This window comes from Amblyomma mixtum, chromosome 1 (genome assembly GCF_055824585.1).
Source record: "Amblyomma mixtum isolate Tamu chromosome 1, ASM5582458v1, whole genome shotgun sequence".
In the NCBI taxonomy this organism is placed as follows: Eukaryota; Metazoa; Arthropoda; class Arachnida; order Ixodida; family Ixodidae; genus Amblyomma; species Amblyomma mixtum.
In genome coordinates, this window is record NC_143012.1 from 56,972,970 (window position 1) to 56,983,896 (window position 10,927).

Sequence of the window (10,927 nt, forward strand, 5' to 3'; positions counted from 1 at the left end):
GGCCACAGTGCCGACGGCAGCCACGTTTACGAACTTCTAAAAACTGACCTGGATATTACTTACGCTGGGCTACACAACGCTCTGTAATTAAGGAGCCTAACAGTAAGAGTTAAAAAGTTAACTATTCAATATTAGTTAACCAGCCTGCTTGTAAGCACGCCTTAGCTGTATTTTGAAGTACTACACTGCTGATAATGCGATGCCTGAAAAGTGCATTTCTAAGTCAAAAAGCCTATTTTTAAAAGCTGCGTAAGGATTTAGGTGAAACACCCTGTAAATAGCTTGCACTGAGCGACACGGCTGCCATTACGATGAACCACCTATAGCTTGCACGGTGCAGATCGGGGCATGGGCGGATGAGGGAATTATATAAGCGAAATGCCCTTCGGCGTAGTCCTGGTGGCTCAAAAAGCGGCCACTATGGCGTTAGCGAAAGCTGTATATGAGGTCAACACTAGTACTTATCTTGTAATATTGCCGCACGTGCTCCTGAATCGTGTTTGACGGCAACTCTGGCTCGGTTTGTTGTTTTCTTTATATAGAACTGCAACACTTTCCCAGCGATCAAAAGCAAAAATACCGTAAGTTTAAGTATACAGCCCGCGGGCTAAGCGAGTTGAGAAAAGTTCAGTTTTGGGCTTTGGTGAATATGTGTACGTGTGCATCATGGAGAGCTTTCGTTTTTAAGTATGCGCCGATACTGCGTGGTTGTTCAACGCTTTTGTGGTTATTCAACGCTTTTAGGCAAAGATGATTTAACTGCGCGTTTGTCGCTTATTCTGTTCGTTGCGATAATGGTGATTATGTTATTTCTGGATCGCTGATATTCATTCCAACCCTGGCAGCTGTTTTCACGTGGTGCCAATATGCAATCGGTAATGAGAGCTGATACAAAGGACACAGGTTAGAAGCAGAAAGAAAGGGGTAGGAAATTAAAGAAAAATTATTGGCAGTTCTATCCCCAAGAAAACAATCTCGTAGAAGCCTTTACTTCCAGTTTTAATTACGCGTGCGCAGCATGAACACGAACCTCTCAGGGTTTTGTCGTGTTTCGGATTTTGTAACCGCGTTTGCGTCGAAAGGAAGACTGAAGCTGGAGGGCCTTTCGAAAAAAAATAAGATTTCCTGTACGCTGTGTTCTTAAGGCGAAGCTTAATTATCCTCTCCAGTTTTTTTTTTTTTTGACGTTGGCTACGCTTCCTTTTCCTTATTTCTCACTGATAGTGTACGATCGCTGCGCAAGCTTTTGATAAGCTAGCGACAATGGTCTCCCAAGGAGGAACCAATACGCACGCCAATATATGCCAGTATGTGCACTGCCAATATATGGCAGTGCACATTTGCCACCCATTTTATAGCAGTGATTCCCACCTGGTGGCTTGTGCGCCCTTTTTTTTGTTCTTCAGGATGACATCACGATGGCGAAGTCGCTACGCTACCTGTGCATCCTCTCTGACGTGAATCTTACCCGGCACGCCGAGACCCACGTCAGGTGGTTGTCCAGCCGTTTTCCACGCCTGAAGGTTCTGCACGCGCACTGCAGGAACATCATCGGCGGAGAGCTCCAAATCACCTGGCTCTGTTCCTTCGAGGCTGCCCTACTGCAACAGGGAACCTCCCCCCAAGCCGCCGAAGAGCCGCGACCGCGACCTCCACCGCAAGCGAAGCCGTCGTACCCGGACCAGCGGGGCCAAATCGTCCGGGGTAAACCTTGCTACCTCTGCTCGGCGCAGACGTTCATCGGACTCGTCAAGGCGCACAACCGCGGAAGGATGACTTGCATGTAGAGTCACTGCTCCCCCTTCCCTTTCTAAAACACTGGGGCCCCCGACTCGGCTTAAGCAGCTGTGACGGTGGTGGTGGTGAAAAACTTTAATCAAAGAGAGCTTGAGGGTAAAAAAAAAAAAAAACCCTGCTGCATGGTCGGTATGCTTAGTCCAGGACACCGCATGACGACGCCCCGTCTCGCGCCCGCTTGACCAGATCCCTTTGGGACTCCAGTGTGGAGCAGTTGAGGAGGGCAATCTCCCATGCCTCTCGGGTGGGGGTGGGGGAGGGGGGAAGGTGAGGATTCTGAGTACATGCCCACACCATGTGAAAGATATCGCAGATCTCCCCACAGTGCGGGCAGCGCCCATCTGTGTTCGGATCGAAGTGTTTTGCTATTGCAGGACAGAGAAGGGTTCCTATCTGTAGGCGCCGCAGAGTTCGCTCCTCCGCCTTACTCAGCCCCTTGGCAGGTGCCGGGTAGAGACGGTGGCTGTCGCAATAATAAATTAGGATTTCGCGGAACCGCAGAAGCGGTTTATGAGCTTCTGAGCCATGAGAGCTAGGATGATGAGCCCGGTGTATGAGCGCTCGGGCGGCCGCATCAGCGGCCTCAGTGCCTCGTAGACCCTGGTGGCCAGGAGCCCAGATCACTTTTGTGCGAGTTGGATCGGCGAAAGCGCGTCTTAGAATTTGCGAGGCAAGAGGTGATATTTCGCCTGCAAGATAATGTTCACAGGCCCGGCGAGAGTCTGTGATAACCGTTTTCGATTTTGGATCGGCAGCAGCGAGAGCTATTGCGACTTCCTCCGCTCGTGTTGAATTTGGGGCCCGAAAAGATAGCCCATCGACATTCATTCCCCGGTGGACTACGGCAGCCGTGAAGAATCCCGCGGGCGACGGCCCTGTGATGTCCACGTAATAGACGCCCTCTTTATAGCCATATTGCCTCTCAAGCGTGCGAACCCGCGCTTGTCGTCTGCCTTCATGTGAAGCCATGTCCATGTTACGCGGGAGCGGAGCGACCAAGAGCATGTGGCGCCACAGCACCGGGATGTTCTCCGTCCCCTCTGGTATTCATGTGTGTTGGATGTGTAAGCGGTTTAGCAGGCGGCGCCCAGGGACCGTATGCGATAGCCGCGTATATTGGTTCGCGAGGTGGGCCTCCCGCAACTCCTGATAGGAGTTTACCACTCCCAACGCCTTCAGTTTGGCGTTGGAGGTAGCCACCGGGAGGTCCAGTGCTCGCTTTGTTACCTTCCTGATGATGGCGTCAATGCGCTCGTCTTGTTGTTTGGTGGGTAGGTACGGCACGGCGTAGGGGATCCGGCTGGTCACGAAGGCATAGGCGAGCCGTAGCGCGTCCCTGCCCCGCAGACCACCCCGCTTGTTGGAAACACGGCGGATCATTCATGCGCCCTACCTGTTCACCCATGCTCTTCAGTTTCGCTATAGTAGAGTCCGGCCTAAGTTTGTTATTGATGAACGGACCCAGGATCCGGAGCTCCGCCACTTCTCTGATGGGACCGCCCGACAGAGATATGTGTAGAGACGTGTTGTCCTTGTGGTTTGTCCTGACGTGTAGAAGCTCTGATTTGGCGGGAGCACATTGGAGACCACAGTCGGCAGCATATGCTGCGACTATGGAGGCGGCCTGCAGAAGGCCGCCTCCATAGGAAATAAAATGAATGAAAAAAAAGGCGGTCCTCCATCTCCCCAAGGCTCCCCTCGGTGGTCGAGATTGTAATGTCGACTGCGTAGAGTGCGTGTTTTATGCCATCCACCTGAGCCAGTCGGCCGGGCAGGTGCATCATGGCGATGTTGAAAAGGAGCGGTGATAACACCGCCCCCTGTGGTGTACCTCGTGTACCCATAGAGTACGGGCCGTATTCGTCGTCCACGGTGGCGGCATTGAAATGCAGGACGATGCAGAAGCGTACGCGGAAACGACGAGACGCAGGCCTGACAAGAATGTATATTCAGCGTGTTCGAATACTCCGCGAGCGTGGATACATCCGCCTGCCAAACGGGGAAACGTCATGAACTGCAGGCCCAGCGGCCGGAATCCTTTCTGGTTAACATGCCTGCCATTCCCCTCTCTCTGTATCTATCTATCTGGGGCCCCCCGATCAAAGAACTAGACCTTCCCTCCTGTTCTAGTGGCCATTTAGGTTCGTTAGGTTTTTAATGCGAAAGCCTTTAATGCCTTATCGTTGTCAGTAGAAGGTTGTCAGCAGAGGTGTCACGCTTTTTCTAGTCAGAACACAAAAAACAAAAATCTCTGCCTCTCCCGTAATCGAGAGTAGAGTAAGCACGAAATGTTTACGGTCATAACACATTGGTTGTACATGGTACTAGTCAAAATCTTGAAATGGGTCTAGCGTTCAGCACAGCACACCACAACACACCACACCACACCACACCACACCACACCACACCACACCACACCACACCACACCACACCACACCACACCACACTCTTCTTGTTGCGTCGAAGCGATCGTCTGCAATAGTGCGTGCTTAGGTTGGCAGCCGCGAACTGTGGCGGCCTTGTCGCTTTCGAGAGCGGCCGCATAATCACGGCATTGTCGGCAGGGGCGAGCAGTCTTCTGCTTTGGCGTATCACACGCAAAGCGATCGCTTTCCGCAAGACGCTTCCTACCTCTCCTTTCATCAGGCTCCTTTGCTCGGCTTATGCAGCTGTGACCGTGGCGGCATTGAAATGAAGGACGTTGCAGAAGAGTATGCGGACACGACGAGACACAGGCCTGAAAAATATGTATCTGCAGCGCGTTCGAATACTCCGCGAGCGTGTATACATCTGCCTGCCAAAGGGGGAAACGTCATCAGGTGAAGGCCCAGCGGCCGGTCTTTTACATGTGTGAGTGTGGGACCGCGGCGCCATCTTTGGGGACGGCGCGGAAGCAGTTTTTCCGCCCAAAGCCCTTCTCGCCCTGGAGCTCCCTCTTGCTATAAGCGGCCCTCTCTAAAAGCCCCTAACAGATCAAGTATGAGTCTTGTTAAATCTCGTACGGTGCCCGGATGCTCTCGTTTCAGCTCCTGGACGTGTTTAATTCAGTGCCCGAATGAGTGGAATTAAGTGCCCGGATGTTGGCTCTCGGTCTCGGCGTGACGTCATCACACTGCCGACAACGGGAGCTAAAAGCATTTCATGCTTAAAATTTTCGTGCGCGATGGGATTCGAATCACCATCCTTCCGTTCCGCAGCCGAGCGTACTAATGGCTACGCTACTCCCAGCCAACGCATATGTAGTGTCAGTCGCTGGAGAGTGTTTGCAGAAAGGCGTCGAATCAGACGGACACATCCCAAACGCTCTCCAGTGTTTCCAGCATTTAAGATTTACAAACAATTGTGTACTTAATTAACATCTTAACCACACACCAGTGACACAAGCAGCAACACCGCGCAAAAGGCTTTTGCCTCACCGCACTTTAGATCAACAAAGTGCCCCCCTGAATTTTTCTGCGAGCCGTGTGGTGGTCATTGCAGAAACCTTTGGCTTCCAGCCCGGTCACTGAACGTTCATACCTAAAGCAGCCAGTGTAGCTAATCCCTAGCGCTTTTCTTCCAGAAAGCTTTGTTCTTAATTGAAACCACCTCTGCACCCGCTGCGCATGTTCATGTAATCTCCGACTCGAATGTTTGTCACAAATCATATCCTTGGCAAATATTTTCACTGTAAAGAAACTGCCAACATTAAAGTCATTTTCATGTGTCTAAAGTGGCACCACAGTTGTTTCCAAAAATGGCTGCAAGGCTTTCTGCTGCACCCCTACAAAGGGATGCCGTGGCTACAGCGGCACAGGGACCGATAAGTGCGATTGCAAGGGATAGAAGTGTACAGTCGGCCAAATCTTGAGCTTGCGTAAGCGACGGCCGCTTTTTCTGCGCTTGCGCACTTTGTGACGAAGCAAACTTGGTTGGTTGGTTGGTTTATGGTTAGTTTATGGGGTTTAACGTCCCAAAGCGACTAAGGCTATGAGTGACGCCGTAGTGGAGGGCTCCGGAAATTTCGACCACCTGGGGTTCTTTAACGTGCACTGACATCGCACAGTACACGGGCCCCTAGAATTTCTGCTCCAAAGAAATTCAACCGCCGCGGCCGGGATCGAACGCGCGTCTTTCGGGTCAGCAGCCGAGCACCATAACCACTGAGGCACCGCGGCGGCAAAAGAAGCAAACTTGGGGAAAGCTCAATATTAAGCAGGGGCAAAGTGAGCCCCTGCTTAAATTTGATATCTTACTAAGTTTGGGCCGTCATAAGCTGCAGGAGCACGGAAAACGCAGCCGCCGCGCACGCCAGCTAAAGATTTGGCCGGCTGTACGGGAGTGCTGTGAATGTCATGTCGTTCACACTATGCCTGCACTTGTTTGGTATGGGGGCATATTTATGATATTTATGATTGCAGCTTGACGCTAAAAAAAATTTCTGGGGGGGGGGGGGGGGGGGTGTCGCTTAGGGGGGACGCTTAAGCTCCGGCTTTAAGGGTATGTGGCGACAGCGGTTCCTCTCGCCTACGCTGACACCGATTCCTCTTTCAGCAATCGCAATTATTATGTGAAAGTTCGCACGACACACATAGGAAGGCCCGCTTTAACGAAGCCGGACCAACGTGTATGCGAACACTAAAGAAGTGGGTAGACGGTCACGCATGTATCCAAACCAGCGCTGGAAGACACGGACATGCGAGACATACAGCGGATCGTGTGTGTGTCTCACCTTTTGTCCGTCTTTTTAAGCGCTGGTTTGGATAGAGAACTCTAGAGCGGTAACGTGTAACGAGGATTTTTTAAAAGTGGAATTTATTTCGAAACCGTCAGGCTGCACTTCGGTCGGACTCTCAGCCCGCCAGCGTAGCTCCCCCTTCCGGAGTACATGAAGTAATTTATTTACTTCATGTACTTACATGCCTCGATGTCGTGTTTGCTAATGCCTTAATCGCTTTTAAATCTGAAGCTTCACGTGGGACGTATCTGCTGGTTCGTGCTTGTTACTTGTGATCATCATCATCAATCTGACGACGCCCACTGCAGGGCAAAGGCCTCTCGCACATCTCAACAGTTAACCCTGCAACGTCTGACAGAACTATGGCTGACAGTACGAGCCACTAAAGGCTTTCGCCTTAAAAGTGGGCAGGTTTCTCAGCAGTCGCAAGAGTGGGATAGTCACGCGTATCTTGAGATATGAAGATGGTTTCGTGGCTTCCAACCGAATGTCCCGCCGAGTGACTGAAGTAAAAATAAGAATAGAATAGTGAAAAAGCATTTAATGAAAACGGCCTCGGCCTTGACTTCATCTTCGAGATGGCCGAGGAAAAATCGCTCCGTTTTCTTGAAACGTAACTCGGCATGCTTTCAAATCAACTTTGCTGGGTCTATGAGCCTGCGTCTACAAAACCGTGTCCTCTACTAAAGACCTGAACTTTCAAGAACCGTGAAGAGAGGTATTGCCGTTTTCGTCTTGGGAGTGGCTTTGTCCGAAACATTTGTGCGTTGAATGATCAATTGTTTCGTTTATTCGGCTTTTAGGATGATGAACGTCGCATTACTGCCATCTGCACTACTCTCGTGTCGGACTCAAGGAAATAGAGGAAAACAGGAAATACCGGGGGCGCCTCCGAAGACGGCCGGTGGGAAGACGTTCTTTGAAATGCCTTATACACATATGTTGGGCACATAGTGCGAAAAACATTCGCGTGAGGTTTGGTGCGGAAGTGGTGTTTTCGGCACCCGACACACTTTCCCTGATTTTGCCCTTTGGCACACAAAATTCAGAATGTGTCGTAAAGGCTCCAGCATGTGTCTTGTGTTGTGGAGTTGAGTACGGCGTTTCATTTCCCTGCGCGAAATGCTATATTGGGGAAAGAGGAAAGTGTGTCTACAAGTGCCTCAGAGGGCATGAGGAGGAGGAACAACATTTATTTCCACCGAATATGGCGCGGTAGCCACCTCCGGGTCCGCACGCAGGCGTCCGGGGAGGCAGTCTGTCGCACCGCGGCCGGATGACATCCGATCCCGTCTAAGAGAAGAGGTCTTCAGCATCGGCCGCCAGGCGGACGGCGAAGCGCTGAGTTTTTTCGTCTGAGCTTTTCAGCGTGGTCTCCCATTCATCGCTAGTTTTAATCGCAATGCGCCCTGGGGCACGAACGCATCTCCAAATTATGCGATCTAATATTGCCACGTGGCCGCAAAATTTACAAATTTCAGTTTCTGCACCGTCCCTCTTCCGCCCTCTTCCACCCGTCCAACTCCGTACGGTCAAATAGGTGTTGGCTTTAACGATAACTGCGACGCTCCCACCACGCTAACCACGGTCTCGCCTGAATAAGTTGTAACCGGGCGGAATCAGTTTGTCATCGTGAATCCTATCACGCAGCCACGTTTCAGTCACAGCTAAAATATGGGAATCATAAGGAGGAAGAAATGTTTCCAGTTTATCGACCTTGTTCACTAAAACTTCTAGCATTCAGCGAAAGCAAGCGTAGCCCAAGCGCCGGACGCTGTAACTGCTATCAGGCAATACTTTGCCTATCGTTTCGACAGGTCTATGTTCGTTTAGAGCGTCACCCGGCGGGTGGCAGTGCGGCGAGTGGCGATAATACTGTACTTCTAGGGCTATGTAGAAAAGCAAGCGCCACGCCGCGGTGGCTCAGTGGTTACGGCGCTCGACTGCTGGCCCGAAAGACGCGGGTTCGATCCCGGCTGCGGTGGCGGAATTTCGATGGGAGCGAAATTCTAGAGGCCCGTGCGCTGTGCGATGTCAGTGCACGTTAACGAATCCCAGGTTGTCGAAATTTCCGGAGCCCTTCACTACGGTGTCCTTCATAGCCTCAGTCACTTTGGGTCATTAAACCCCAATAAATCAATAAATCAAAGTATCATTGGCTGGTGTGTGGAGTGTTTCCCGAGCGGTGAATACGTGCAACAGATGAACAACTCACGCCATCAAGATTGTCACGAAAGATACAGTTTAGCACCTTTTCCCGCTGGTCAGTTTCAGTTTCGTCAGGCGTTCTTTTTATTCCAAAAACAATCAGATAAGCTCTTCTGCTTCTGTCCTCTAGATCTGCTAATTTTGATTGCTGGCCTTTCATTTTTTCCTGAACTTCTTTGATATGACTGCTCAAGCTATCAGTAGCCGCCATCTTTGCAGATATCGTTTTGGCGCCGTCTTACAGGCAGAAAACAACAGCAGGGTCTGCAACAGAAAAGCAGGACACATCTTGAGCGCTTTCCCACGCGGAGCGCACCACACGCTTTCACAGTGCCCACATACAACTAAATACAACTGAAACAAAATATATAATTTTTGCTCTAGTTAACAAACCTGGTTGGTTTATGGTTGGTTTATGGGGTTTAACGTCCCAAAGCGACTAAGGCTATGAGAGACGCCGTAGTGGAGGGCTCCGGAAATTTCGACCACCTGGGGTTCTTTAACGTGCACTGACATCGCACAGTACACGGGCCTCGAATTTCTCCTCCAAAGAAATTCAACCGCCGCGGCCGGGATCGAACCCGCGTCTTTCGGGACAGCAGCCGAGCACCAAAACCTGCAGATATAACCGCTATTATATTATTTAATAACCCGAAAAGAGAACAAATAGCGACGGAGAAATTTTCGGGTGTGTTGTTTGAAACCGATCTATCTTGTAACACACGTGTAAACAAGCTGTGTTCAGAATTAAGTAAGGTTCTTGGGTGATTTTGCAGGTCAACTAACTTCACACTTCTCTGTTTGAAGGAAACATTGCACTACATTTTATTTTAATCCCGACTATCATACTGCAGCCTAGTATGGGGTACAAGGAGTAAAGAAATATTTACGGATAACCATATTGCAGAAAAAAAATTAGGAATGTTTGAAAGCTACGGAGGTAGACTTCGAGTTATATTATTTAATAATACGAAAATAGAACAAATAGCGACGGAGAAATTTTCGGGAGTGTGGTTGGAAACCGATCTATCTTGGAACACATGTGTAAACAAGCTGTGTGTAGAATAAAGTAAGGTTGTTGGGTGCTTTGCAAGTCATCTAACTTGATACCTCTGTTTTAAAGAAACATTACACTACATTTCATTTCATTCCTGACTATCATACTGCAGCCTAGTATGGGGTGCTAGGAATAAAAAAATATAACCGGTTAACCATATCGCAGAAAAAAAACAGGAATGTTTGAAAACTACAGAGGTAGACCTCGAGATTTACCAACTGAAGCAGTCTTCTTAATACATGAAATGCTTAAACCTAGGCAGATATACTACTAGAAAATTGCACAATACACAAAAAGGTTTGGTTGGTTTGGTTTATGGGGTTTAACGTCTCAAAGCGACTAAAGCTACGAGAGACGCCGTAGTGGAGGGCTCCGGAAATTTCGACCACCTGGGGTTCGTTAACGTGCACTGACATCGCACAGTTCACGGGCCTCTAGAATCTCTCCTCCACAGAAATTCAACCGAAAGTAAGCGATATGTTAATGTCCGGCATATGACACTAAGTCGGTACTGCTTACGAAAAGAAAGAGAACACCACGCATATGTAAAAACTATGGCACACAATATGTAGACTACCAAGTCCCCCTATTTATAAATAGCCAAGGTTGCAGGGTTGATTTCAGGAAACGTATTTTGAAGAAGTCACTAAGATGATTCCTGCTGGAGAGTGAAATAATACTTCAATTTATAATATCTCCTGATGTATTGTATTCTAACAAAGCAACATAGCTTTCTGTTTGAGCGTGTGTTGTATTTGATGTTATTGATATGCTTGTTTGTGCTTTAGTTATTTTCTGTTTAGTTTCAACGTTTTCTGTGCGTACAAGATGTATGATATATGCCTGCAAGTTTTTTGTGAAACTGCATCCTGTCGGCCGTTACTGACGTTACTGTCAGGAGCCCCTGTCTGGCTACACCCTTAGCTTCTGCTTTACTGCGCGTTTGTTACCTCTATAACAGAGCAATGAACAAACTTCAAACTGTGAGCACCCCTATTACCCCGTGTGGCCGTTGATTTCGAACACAAAAAACGTGCTGGTGCGTCACAAAGGAAGCTTTTAACCGACACTTGGATTATTTGCCCTTTGATATGTGTATCCCATGCAAGATCGGGTGTTTAAGTTCATTGACAAACAGGTGCAAGAA